The 13,420-nt window shown below is 44.7% G+C and overlaps 1 long non-coding RNA gene across 1 annotated transcript; it reads left to right on the forward strand.

Annotated features, from left to right (window-relative positions):
- The first annotated feature begins 11,763 nt into the window (after positions 1-11,763).
- LOC131697897 (uncharacterized) lies at positions 11,764-12,372 on the forward strand. Its single transcript, XR_009307526.1, has 2 exons — positions 11,764-11,868; positions 12,107-12,372. It is a non-coding gene; the product is annotated as an uncharacterized LOC131697897 (long non-coding RNA).
- The last annotated feature ends 1,048 nt before the right edge of the window (positions 12,373-13,420 follow it).

A 13,420-nucleotide genomic window follows, 5' to 3' on the forward strand; every position in this document is an offset into this window, starting at 1 on the left:
GACTATCAAATGGGACGGCTAAGCCGTTTCCCCACAACACAAAACACAGGATTGACACGGCACTTACTTCAGTATTACTGCTCGGAGACAGAGCACACCATCTGCCTCCTTCTACTCAGCAGCCATGAGCAGACTAGCTGCCTCTCTTAAATACCCTGCACCTGGTCCTAATTTAACAATAATTACCAGGTGCAGGGGATAATTAACAATAAACCAATTAACAAACAAATGTGCATTCTCACATGTTTTCATGCAGGGAGGATTAACCCCCTCCCTGCTGTGTTACACTTCCCCCCCCCTTAAGTGCACAGCACTGATCGGCCATTCCAAGGCCACATTCTCCCCCCCCCCTTTGAAGTCCGGTGCCCAGCGGAAGGGACCACGATCCGGCGAGTAGGGACCCAAACGGCTTGCCAGGGGCGACCGACGCATAGGCCGGTAACCTGGACGGTGCAGCAGCAGGCAGAGGTGTGAGCCACGGGACCGGCGCAGCGACCTCTGAGAGTCCAGGGGGAACACAGCGGGAGGAAGGGGGAACGCCAGTGATGTCACATGACCGCGTCGTGACGTCTGCGGTTTCAGGGGAAGCGGAGCAAGGGACCAGGTGAGCAACTGTGGCTGGTGGTGCCCTCATGCACTCCGGCAGGGTGTCCACAAGCACGGGGCAAGGGACCGTGCCCGGCAGCACCGGACTGGTTTCCAGGGGTGGTGGTCGGGGCTGTGGTGGAGGTGACTCCCTCACCTCCTCTGGTTCCCGAGACGGCAGCTCCAGCCCCTCTGGCTCTTGGGTTGGCAGCTCCACCCCTTCTGGCTCTTGGGTTGGCAGCTCCACCCCTTCTGGCTCTTGGGACAGCTGCTCCACCCTCTCTGGCTCTCGGGACGGCTGCTCTACCTCCCATTTCTGGAGCAGTAGGTCCAGTTCTGTAGGCTCCCGCTCCGGCAAGCCTAACTCCACTCTCCACATCTTGTTCTGCTCCACTTGAGCAGCGGTGTTTCTGTTGATCCTCTCGATCAATTCCTTAAAATCCATTCTTTTTCTGGGTCGTAGGGGCGCCCACAGCTTCTGACACCACATTGTGATAAAGCTGCACGTCACTCAGGTTCGTTGCCCCTTTACAAATAGACCCAGACACAGAAATTGGGGGTTCAGCGCTTCCGCGCACTTTTGATAATACAAACAATAAACAAAACACAGAACAAAAACAAACACCTAGCTCCTTCGGAGCGCTAACTGAGACTTAGGAACACCCTGACTATCAAATGGGACGGCTAAGCCGTTTCCCCACAACACAAAACACAGGATTGACACGGCACTTACTTCAGTATTACTGCTCGGAGACAGAGCACACCATCTGCCTCCTTCTACTCAGCAGCCATGAGCAGACTAGCTGCCTCTCTTAAATACCCTGCACCTGGTCCTAATTTAACAATAATTACCAGGTGCAGGGGATAATTAACAATAAACCAATTAACAAACAAATGTGCATTCTCACATGTTTTCATGCAGGGAGGATTAACCCCCTCCCTGCTGTGTTACACATTATATAAGGAGATGTAGCGAGGTGATCTGTTCCTTTGTAATAGTTAATGCTGAACTGGAAGGAGAACCATGTTGTTATCATGAGTGTTATGTTTGTTTTGTCGTGTCTAAATATATAATTGTTTGTTGTTATTAGACGGCTAACACGATCCAGAGCTGTTACTAAAGGCCAGCACCAAACCCGGACAACATTGCACTTGTGTCACGATTAACTGTATTTGCACCAAGAGCACTATAGCACTCACTATGGACTTGTGATCGTGTTTGTGTTACGTGTGGGTGTTTATCGTGACTATTATTTCGCAAAACCATTGTGTATTGTCTGTTATTATTGTTTACTGTTTTGTCATCAGACTTTGGATTACAGAAATAAACCTCTATTTCACCAGTTCTTTGTTGTCTGTCATTGTCTTGATCACTGCATCACCCCTACACCTGCACGCAACCACTTTGCCACACTCCCACATATTTTCCCGCATTTCAGAATTTCTCTCCGCTATCTCAACTTGGACACATTCTCACCACCACAAACTCAACCTCTCTAAATCTGACCTCTTCTACCTTCCTTATGCTTCCTCTCCCTCCTCTGACATTTCCAATTTCAGTATTCCTTGACTCTATCACTCTCTCCATCTCCTTCTGCTAAAATCACTCGTCGACCCGAGGCATGGGGTAGGCATCGAACTTGGCAATAGCGTTTACCTTATGGCGATCAGGCTATTTAATTTCACAATTCACATTTACTATAGCCCAAATCACCCGTTGCTAGATGCGCCCTATAGCTTAGAGATCGGAGGTTCGAATCCAAGCTATGCCACTGCCGACCGTGGACGGGAGTTCCCAGAGGGTAGCGCACAATTGGCCAAGCGCTTCCCACGCATGGAAGCAGTTAGGTCGGCTAAGGAGTCCTTGGCTCACCGAACACCAGTGACCCCTGTGGCTGGCCAGGCGCCTGCAGGCCTGCAATTCAGAACTGCGTGGTTCTCCCGCGCTGTAAGTTCTGAGGTGGCTGCACAGCGGGCTTGCAGAGCGAAAAAAGTGGATGGCTGACGGCACTCGTTTCGGCCTACTTGGTGGGGACGGTGTCCAGTATGTCTGGATGGTTTTGGCTGCTGGAGCAGCAGGCCCCATCATCTCCATCATAGCCCAAAAGGGGGGAGGCTGAACGTCCTGCGCCCAAGTTGGAGGAGCCGGTGCAGCTACAGCCCAGGAAGGGGAGACCCACAGACCCAGGACCCAGGTCTCCAGCAGTGGAGGAAGGGTGCCTGCTGTTCCCGCCTCAGCCAGCAGAGGGGGAATGCCTGCTGCCTCTGTGTCCACCACCTCCCCCGCCAGGGGCAGAGCAGCAGGAGCTGCCTCTGCCTCCACCACCTCCAACAGCTGGAGCAGAGCAGCAGGAGCTGCCTCTGTCTCCAACACCGCCTCCAGCAGATGGAGAATGTCTGCTGGTTCCACCACCCACAGCAGAGAAAGACCTGCTGTGCCTAGCTCCACCAGCAGAGGGAGCATGCCTGCTGGTTCCCCCACTGTAGCCAGAAGAGGAAGAGGTTGGTTGGGAAGTCCTCCTCCACAGCATGGGTGTGCAATGCTGTTGCTGCATCTGTGGGGAGTGGGGGCATTTCCCAGTTAACTGCCCCCTCACAGAAGGGGAGGAGCCCCTGCCGCCTTCGCAGCCAGAAGGGGAGGAGCCCCTGCCGTCTTCACAGCCAGAAGGGGAGGAACCCCGGCCGCCTTCGCAGCCAGAAGGAGAGGAGCCCCTGCCGCCTTCGCAGCCAGTAGGGGAGGAGCCCCTGCTGCCTTCTCACCAGAAGGGGAGGAACCCCTGCCCCCGTCGCAGCCAGCAGAAGCTTCCTCTGCCTTCACCACTGACGGGACCATGGTCAGGGTGCTGGAGGTCCTCAGCAGCCCCTGCATATGGTGCTAAGCGGAACACTGGGGAAAACCGCCCGCCCGCAGCGGCCATGAAGAGGGTCAACCCCAGCACCACAGCTACTGATTCCTTCACCAGGGGGAGAAGTGGAGCTCCCTCTGCTGCCTTCATGGCCAGGGGCTCCCCTCCCTCGGCTCCCAAGGGTCCGCTGCCGCCGTCGCCTCCCGAGGGTTGTCTGCTGCTTCGCATCGCCTGGGGTGGCTGACGGTCGACCAAAGGGACTTTTCTGACCTGAAAGAAAAAAAACAAGGACCAGGGGTCACAAATGGAGATTATATAAAGGGGCATTCAGAACAGAAAATAGGAGGCACTGTTTTACACAGAGAATTGTGGGAGTCTGAAACCAACTCCCCAGTAATGTTGTTGAAGCTGACACCCTGGGATCCTTCAAGAAGCTGCTTGATGAGATTCTGGGAACAATAACCTAGTAACAATTAAATGAGCAAGATGGGCCAAATGGCCTTCTCTCATTTGTAACTTTTCTTTCATGTTCTAATTGAAATGTTTCTTATTGAAATTTTCTTATACTATTTTGAGTGTTATATTTAAGGGTGTATCTTAAGGCTCTGTCCTGGGACCCCTCCTGCTTGCTAGGTACTCTAATCTAACTCTTTATGCTGATGATGCCCAGATCTTTCTCTCCTTTCCCTCCTTTGGCTCCCATATCTCTTCCCGCATTTCAGAATTCCTCTCCGCTATCTCAACTCTGTCACATTCGGATACACAGTGCATTTAGGGGCCGCCCACTTTACTGTAGATTGTGAGCAAGTTCCTGTTGGCCAATGATTGTTGAATGTTGCTTGGGTTTTACATTTAGTTAAACTCGTTATGGAATAGCCTAGAGGCTATTGAAATGAAATAGATGATGCTTAGGAGAATCCAACAAGTAGTGAAGACAGTGGTCATGCCTCGCAGTATTTTAGAGCCTGGATGAGGATAGAGAGGGGTGGTTTCATGTGAAGACAGTGGTCATGCCTCGCAGTATTCTAGGAGCCCGGATGAGGGTGGAGAGGGGTGGTTTCATGTGAAGACAGTGGTCATGCCTCGCAGTATTCTAGAGCCCGGATGTGGGTGGAGAGGGGTGGTTTCATGTGAAGACAGTGGTCATGCCTCGCAGTATTCTAGGAGTCCGGATGAGGGTGGAGAGGGGTGGTTTCATGTGAAGACAGTGGTCATGCCTTGCAGTATTCTAGAGCCCGGATGTGGGTGGAGAGGGGTGGTTTCATGTGAAGACAGTGGTCATGCCTCGCAGTATTCTAGAGCCCGGATGTGGGTGGAGAGGGGTGGTTTCATGTGAAGACAGTGGTCATGCCTCGCAGTATTCTAGAGCCTAGATGTGGGTGGAGAGGGGCAGTTTCAAGGGACCTAGAGCCCTGTGGAACACCACAGATAACTTCCGATAATGCCGATTTTACCTCCCCAATAGAGATGAACTGAAACCTATCAGAAAGATAAGATTTGAACCAGGATAGGACAAGGCCAGACAGTTCCACTGTGCTTTCAAGATGATTCAGTAGGATGGAATGGTCTACAGTATCAAAGGCACCACTTAGATCAAGAAAAATTAAAAAGCCCGAGTCAGAGCTTATCAGCAGATTGTTCATAACTCTCACAAGGGCCGTCTCTGTGCTATGTGCAGCACGAAAACCAGACTGAAACTTCTTGAATATACCATTAAGAGTTAGACATGTTTGTAATTGAACTGCACCAACTCTCTGGAACCTTATCGAAGAATGGTAGGTTGGCCTATAGTTATTGAGGACTTTAGGGTCCAAATTGTGTTTCTTAAGCATAGGCTTTACCACAGCTACCTTAAGTGCTGAGGGAACTATACCAGAGGAAAGTGAACCATTTATAATTTTTAAAATGTAGGTATTAATAACACCAAGAACAGCTTTTAATAGTTTTGTAGGAATGGGATCAAGAGAGCATGTAGTAGCTCTCATATGTCGAACTAGCTCTGTCAGTTCCTGTAAGGTAATCAAAGAAAAAGCCCCCATAGTAGCCTTAATAGGTGTAGTTGGTAAAATTGTGCTGGAGTCCTCCTTAATAAGGAGTCTGTGGAATCTCATTTCTGGTGTCTAGTATTTTATTTTTAAAGAAATGTAAGAAGTCATTGCAGCTGTGAGAGGAGCCAATGTCAATGGTAGGATTATTAGGGGAAGTATTGATTAATTTATCTAGGGTAGTGTGGCAAAGTGGCTTTACTTTGTACAGGTGCAGGAGTGATGCAGTGCAAAATGAAACAAACATAGAGTTATTCCAAGGGAAAAAACTGAGCTTTTATTTTCAAAAGTCCAGGTCTGGTGACCAAAAGAAAAAGTCCCTGGCAATACACAACAATGTGTAAAGCGCAAGGAAAATAACACGGGTTGCAGTCCCAAATAATAATAATAGATATCTTTCCCACAATATACAATCACGGTGACCAGTCTTGGGTGCGTGTTGTAGTGCACCAGGTGGGTGATACAATTTATCTGGTGACAATCCGTGCAATATTGAACCGGGTTTTTAAATAATAATAACAATAATTAGTACAAAACAAATAAACACTCACGAACAGCAATCACAGGCATTTTTCCATCCTTCTCGGTTATTTATGTTTTTAACCAAAGCTAAGGAACCGATTATGATTCTCCGTCCCCCTTATATGCTGTCACGCATGACCCCTTGGTAAACGAATACAACTGCACTTCACTTCACATGCATTTAAAGTATGTAATAATATGTGAGCACGGGATTGCACAGAATTAGTTCACGTGCTGGGATTCAAGTGAATAATTAATTAGCAATTGAATCCCGGCACAACAGTATATATAGAGGCACAAAGCACTCACTCAGGGTTGTGTGTTCTTGAGTGGAGAACGGGTGAGAGAGAAAGGAGAATAATGTAAAATAACAATTGCTATTGCATGCTGGTAGGACCAGCACGATACTTGTTTGTTTATTTGTACTCACCGTGTTTGTTTGTCTGTTCGTCCACAGTTTCAGTGTTAATCCGTTTTGTTTGTCTATTTATTTTGGCCTCAAGTGCCGTGTGCTGATTTTTTTGTTTAAATCTTTTATTTGAATCACAGGCATTTTTCCATCCTTCTCGGTTATTTATGTTTTTAACCAAAGCGAAGGAACCGATTATGATTCTCCGTCCCCCTTATATGCTGTCACGCATGACCCCTTGGTAAACGAATGCAGCTGCCTTTACAATCTGCGGCTGCTACATTGTTTCCCTTCCAGGTCAATACGGTCTCGCCTTCTTCCAGACTGACCGACTTCCCGACCCAGGGAAAGAACTGTCAGGCCAGCCCGTCCAAAGGACTCTGTTCTCACTGCTTAGCGCCCTCACAGGTCGGGAGGGAGATTTACAACCAAGATTCATTATATTTCTGTCACAGGTAGCAAAAAGAAATCATTTTTATTTGTTTTAATTAAATTAGAATATGATGATCTAGCCAACGCCAGAGCATTCCTATATTTAACCAGGTGGCCCTTCCATGCGATGTAATGAACGTGCAGTTTAGATTCCCACCATCTCCGTTCTAGTTTATGATCCTCATATTTCATCTTACGAGTTGTTGAACCACGGTGAGTTTTTTTTTTAAAAGACACTCACCGAGTTTTGATTGGCGCTACAGCATCTAAGATACCAGTCAATGTGGTGTTGTAGGTATTAACCAGCTCATCTACTAATGAGGACTCAGAGAGTGGTAATGAGCTCAAGACATCAGAAAGCTTAACAGCAGTTGAAGAATTAATTACTTGGGATTTAAAGGTACGGTTGTGACAGAGAGCGAATGAATCCTAGTATCTCACTTCCAACCTGTGAAGGCGCTGTGTAAAGAGAACAGTGTGACCTGGACCGGATGGTTTGACAGTTCATTCCAGGGTCAGCTGGAAGTCGGTCATGCGGGAAGGGGGCGGAGCCACAATATCCAGAAATCATCACCTTAATACGGTATGCGATGTGTCAGTCACGGATTGGAGGATGCATGATTGGACTTGCCACCGAAGGGGGCGTGACTGAGAGTATTTCAGGGGATGCGGCCGAATGATCTCTTCTTTTGTTATGGTTGAGAAAAGACCTATAAAGGACGGAGAAAAGAAAATTAACCGTGAGTGTTTTTGTGCTTGTTTGTTTATTGTACTAACAGTGTTTGCATTAAAACCCGGAGTACAAAAAACCACACCAGTCACTTTAACTGTGTATTCACCACCAGCACGGGAACACTGCAGAAAGGACCCGTGCCTGCATTTATTATTGTTTCAGGACTGTAACCCTTACTATTGAGCTGTGCAAATACACTTGTGTAGTTGCCAGTTGTATTATTTAACAGTGTCACACCGTGCCTCCAAGAATTAAAGAGCTTATTTGGCCCGTGAGCTGTGTTTGTCCTGTTATTATAATCACTGCATCACCTCTACACCTGCGCACGGCAAACCACTTTGCCACAATGGTCCACAGTCTTTGTAGATACTGGCAGATTCACCTAAAAAAGAATGGCAAGATGATCAGAAATAGTAAGATCTAGGATTATGACGTTCCTAACAGCTAAACCATGAGAAATTACCAGATCTAAAATATGGCCACGATTATGTGTAGGACCGTCGACATGCAGGATATAATCTAAGGAATCCAGTAGCCTAAAAAATATAAGCGGGACCTCCATTTATTAGAAAGTAGTGCAAGCCGTTGTCACGGCACCTTTTATTTTTGTACAGTGTTTTATTTTGCTTTTCATACACGGTTACACTGAGTTGTATGTCCTCTGTGTGCTACCATTGTTGGTAGTGTCATGTGAGCTGTTCCTGTGTGCCTGCGGGCAGTGGTGTAGCCAGGATTTTGTTTCGGGGGGGGGGGGGGGGACGGAACTTTTAAGATGAACCAAAGTTGTTACGTATCTACCGTACTAGTAGCCTACTGAAAGAAGCACAATGCAAACTGGTGACAGAAGACTTCAAATTGAACCACACTCCAACTGAAAGCCAACCACAATATTGGCTTATTAACCATATTATATTTCTATCAACAATCAACAGTATATAATCTGGGTAATGAGAACGAGTGTTTAAAATGTATAATTGTATTTAGGCACGGGGATTGCACTTCACTTCACGTGCATTTAAAGTATTTTATATGTGAGCACGGGATTGCACAGAATTAGTTCACGTGCTGGGATTCAAGTGAATAATTAATTAGCAATTGAATCCCGGCACAACAGTAGATATAGAGGCACAAAGCACTCACTCAGGGTTGTGTGTTCTTGAGTGGAGAACGGGTGAGAGAGAAAGGAGAATAATATAAAATAACAATTGCTATTGCATGCTGGTAGGACCAGCACGATACTTGTTTGTTTATTTGGACTCACCGTGTTTGTTTGTCTATTTATTTTGGCCTCAAGTGCCGTGTGCTGATTTTTTTGTTTAAATCTTTTATTTGTTTCATTCAATTAAACACACTGAGCACCGCAGCATCTCAGTTTCACCTGCCACTGCTGTCTGTCTGTGTACTCCTTTCTGGTCTGACGTCACCCCTACAGCTAGCCTGTCACAGTCACTCTTACCTTGTTGTTTAGATCACCAGGTCCAGTTGCCAGTTTTTTTGTTGCAAACTTCAGGGGAGATTTTAATGTCTTTATGTTCAGACAGCAAAGTCAGTCCATTCAGTCTTGATTCTGCCATTGTACTCCTTGCATTTGTTTTAATTCTGGAGAGTTGGGAGAAGCTTCTTTCCACATGAGCTGTAGTCACTGGCAGTGTTGCAAAAATACACAGAAGTTTAAAAATGTTGGGCAAGAAATGCTTGTTGCAATTATTTAGAGCATCTAGAGCACTCCGTAAAACCGGTGACATATTTGCCTATTTTCTCCAATTACATTTATCAACTCATTTTGTATTTCGGGGTTGACATAAGTTGCATTTGACTGTTGTTTTTAAGTGATCTAGAAGGGCAGTATCACCCCCTTGCACTCTATACCGGAGCAGAGCTCTGAAGTTTCCGTCATTTTGAGCTGGCTGTTCAACACTAATAATACACCAATAGGCCCTGAGTCTTGATGCCCACAGAGAATTAAGGTTTCTGCTATGCTCTTTAGTTTTTTTCTGTTCTCAGCAACCTGCTTCTTCCTCTCTGAATCAAATTTTAGAGCTATGTTTTCTGTTTAGTTTTGCAGAACACATTGAAAGTTCTCTGCCCTGACAGTCGAATCGACATGATACAGTTTTTTTGAATGTGCACGAAAAAACTCCTATCAGAAAACTCCTTGTTTACTAACCTCCCTGGTTTCTGATGGGCCCCCTTTCCCACGGTTTCAAATAAAAATGCTATACAATACTTGCAGAAGCAACCATTGAACTGAGTAGAATAAACGAGCCAAGGGAAAGTGTGAAGCCAGTGACGCTGAAAGCTTAACTTCCCTGTCACTGGGAATACATACCCTTGTTTCGGTGACCAGTCCTCTGTTAAAATTGTTGCCCTCTCCGAGAACTCCTGGTTCTTAATAAAATGAGCCATGTCATTGCCTCCGGGTTGCCGCTGCTCCGAGTCCGATGTCAGTGAACCGTTGCAGGCTGTAGCAGCTGTAACCAACTCGCTGTCTTCTTGATCAACAGTTTTCTGCCGTTTATATAAAATAGGAGCATGACTAAAGAAATCACTCATTTTAATTTTTTTTCCTTTTCCAATACCACTCTCAGTCGCCGAGGACTCCATAGTTCACTTCACTATCTCTCACTCACACTGTACAATGTCGCGCTTCCGTTTGGACTGTTAGTGTAAAGCGTGTGTGCATTGTCCAATCAGAAGAGTTCAAGGTTGAACCTCATATATGACAGTAAATAGCCCAATCACAAATAGGAGTTTTTAATTGACGCATTGGCAGACAGCCCCTCCCCATAACAATTTTTTTTATTATTGTTTTCCCTATAACAAAGTGGTACTGATTGAGTTATACACTCTTGTGTGGAATGATGACGTTTTTTTTTTTTTTCCAGCACTTTTTTTTTTTTCTACGGCAGATTTCGGGGGGGGGGGTTGGGTTCAAACCCCTAAAACCACCCCCCTGGCTACACCAGTGCCTGCAGGGCAAATCAAACCCAACCTCCGTCTTGATCTCCTGCCTGTCACTCAGCAGTAAATACATGCACCCACACAACACTCGTCTGTTACACACCCCTATTTAAAAAATAAAATAGTGAGTAACCCGTTTATGAATGACTCTGCTTCTTCAACATATGTTAATACATATATACATTTGGGAAATTGAAAAGGCTCTGTTCCTTTCCTTCACACAGGCATAGTAACATTGCTGTTTCTTTATTGTAGATTGTGAGCAAAAAACAAAACCACTTTACCGGGACAGAGCATGGGCAGGGACTCTATTCCCTGCAGAACAAGAATTGAGTATTGAGACGAGGGGCATCTGCATTCAGCGCTAACCCGAAACAGACTTTCAGAATTACACAAGTATGCTAGGAAAGGTTCAGATATGCAGGGATGAGGGTTAGAATAATTGAATTGAAAAAAGTTAATTAGATGCACATATATTTTTCTTCATATTCCAAAATATTTTCTATATTTATCTTTCATTTAGACCACTAGGGGTTTTGGTATTCAATCTATTGATCCACATGGATTCCATTCTTTCTTTGTCCCTATGTCCATAAAAGATTTGTCTATCACAAAACATGTACGATTTTTTAATATCATATATCCTAAAATGCTGCACCAAAATTTTATTTTTTTTCAATATTATATAAATGTTGTTTCAGTCTGATTTCTAATCTATATTTAGTTTCCCCAATGTATAATTGTTTACAATGAAGACATTGAACAGCATAAACTATATTATTATCTGTAGTGAGTTTAATAGAGACATGATGACTATTTAATATTTCAAAAATGATAAAAAGATCCTGATCCCAAATACCCCAAATATCATATAAATATCTAAAATACTTTGTAATTTTAAGCATTTAAGAAACACTGTTTCCTCCCAAGATGCCATATAAATATTAACATATGCAGGTGCAATTTTTCTTCCCCCATAGCTGTACCTTTAATCTGTAATAAGTCTTGTGAACATTAAATTGAAAATCATTTCCATTTAAGCTAATTTCCAATCATTTTAAAATGCATCCATCTGGTCTATTAGGTTGTGGATTTTTTTCAAGCCATTGTTTTGTCACTTCCAAACCAAGAGTGGAATCAATATTTGTGTATAAACTATCTTGTGACAGAAATACGAGTTCTGGTGATAAATCTTCCTCCCGAGCTGTGAGGGCGCTAAAGAACGGGAGGAGAAGTATCTGGAAGGGCTGGCCTGACAGTTCGTTTCCGGGACCGGGAAGTGGGTCAGCCTGGAAAGAAGCGAGACTCTGTCGTAAGACCATATTGATTTGACAGGTAAACGAGGGGCAGCTGCAAGTAATAAGGCAGCTGCAAACGTTTAGCTAGATATCATGCGGGAATACATATAGGGGCCAGGGTAACGCTGTTCTTTTCCTTCGTTTGGGTTAAGCCAAGGACCGAGAAGGACGATATAGCGAATTACTGTATTACTCTGTAAAGAGTTGCGTGTGTGTGTGTGTTTGTGTTTGTTTGTCGCTGTAAAATAACTGTCTGTGTTTTTTGAAATCACCAGGCAGCTAAAGCACATCCGGAGCTGTCGCCTTGGGCCAGCACAAGCCGGATCACCACCTCACGAACTGTCACCGAATAAAGTGTATTCACGCACCACCAGTACGACTGCACGCACCCGAGACGGGTGAACGTGTTTTTGTTTCTTTATTCAGGACTGAAACCTGTGTTTTTCATCCCGCGCTCTACACATCGTTGTGTATTGCCGGGGCTTATTATTATTTACGGTCACTAGACCAGGAAAGAAAATAAAAGCATTTTTTCACTGGATTACTGTTGTGTGCCTGTCACTCCTGAACCGCATCACCGCTACACCTGTTCCCCTTACCAGCCACTTTGCCACATATCCACATCCAAAGTAAATAAAAAAGCTTGTGATGAAACTTGTAACGTTTTAAGAATGTTAATAAAATGATACGTATCTTTAATATAACTCATGGTTCTGAGAAATAGGGTTAAGAAAGTAATCAATATACTCAGCAATGTGATAAGATTCACTACCACAATCTGATCCGATGGGTCTTCCCCGAAGGAATTGAGTGGGGAACTGTCCAAGCCATTATCCAGGGCAACTTACATTATAATTACATTATTTTTTACACATTATTTTTACATACAATTACCCATTTATACAGCTGGGTTTTTACTGGAGCAATCTAGGTAAAGTACCTTGCTCAAGGGTACAGCAGCAGTGTCCCCCATCTGGGATTGACCCCACGACCCTCCGGTCAAGAGTCCAGAGCCCTAACCACTACTCCACACTGCTTTTATATTCTGGCTGAGGGGTTAACTAGCTGTTAATTATCTTATTAGCCCTCGGCCACAGTGCACGAGTTTAGTAAGGATGCATGACTGTCAGCTAGTTAAGTAATCAGTTGCTGATCAGTCACACATCCACAGATATTTTTAAAATACAAAAACAATAACAGATCTGCGTCGCAAACAATAATACAAATAATAATAAAACAGTGCATATATACTCAGGGGCGGGACACTCCACCACAGATATGTTTGTGGATAAATGGGTTCTGTTAACGTTTTATAATATGTTGTGTCTGAAAGTTGTTCATGTGAAAGTCTATGAGCCTCAAACAGATATTGTTGTTTATCCAAAATTAGTATGGATGAACCTTTATCAGCTGCTTTAATGATCAATTGTTTATTTTGTGCCAGTTCCTTTAAGGATTTCCTTTCATCTGCTGTTAAGTTGTCCTGAATGTTGTGTTTTTTTATTTCTTATTTCCAAATTATCCAAACTATAAGATGGTTAATATTAGGGTGTATTTTACATAATGTCGGTTCCCAATCAGAGTTTTCA

This window comes from Acipenser ruthenus, chromosome 17 (genome assembly GCF_902713425.1).
Source record: "Acipenser ruthenus chromosome 17, fAciRut3.2 maternal haplotype, whole genome shotgun sequence".
NCBI classification, from domain to species: Eukaryota; Metazoa; Chordata; class Actinopteri; order Acipenseriformes; family Acipenseridae; genus Acipenser; species Acipenser ruthenus.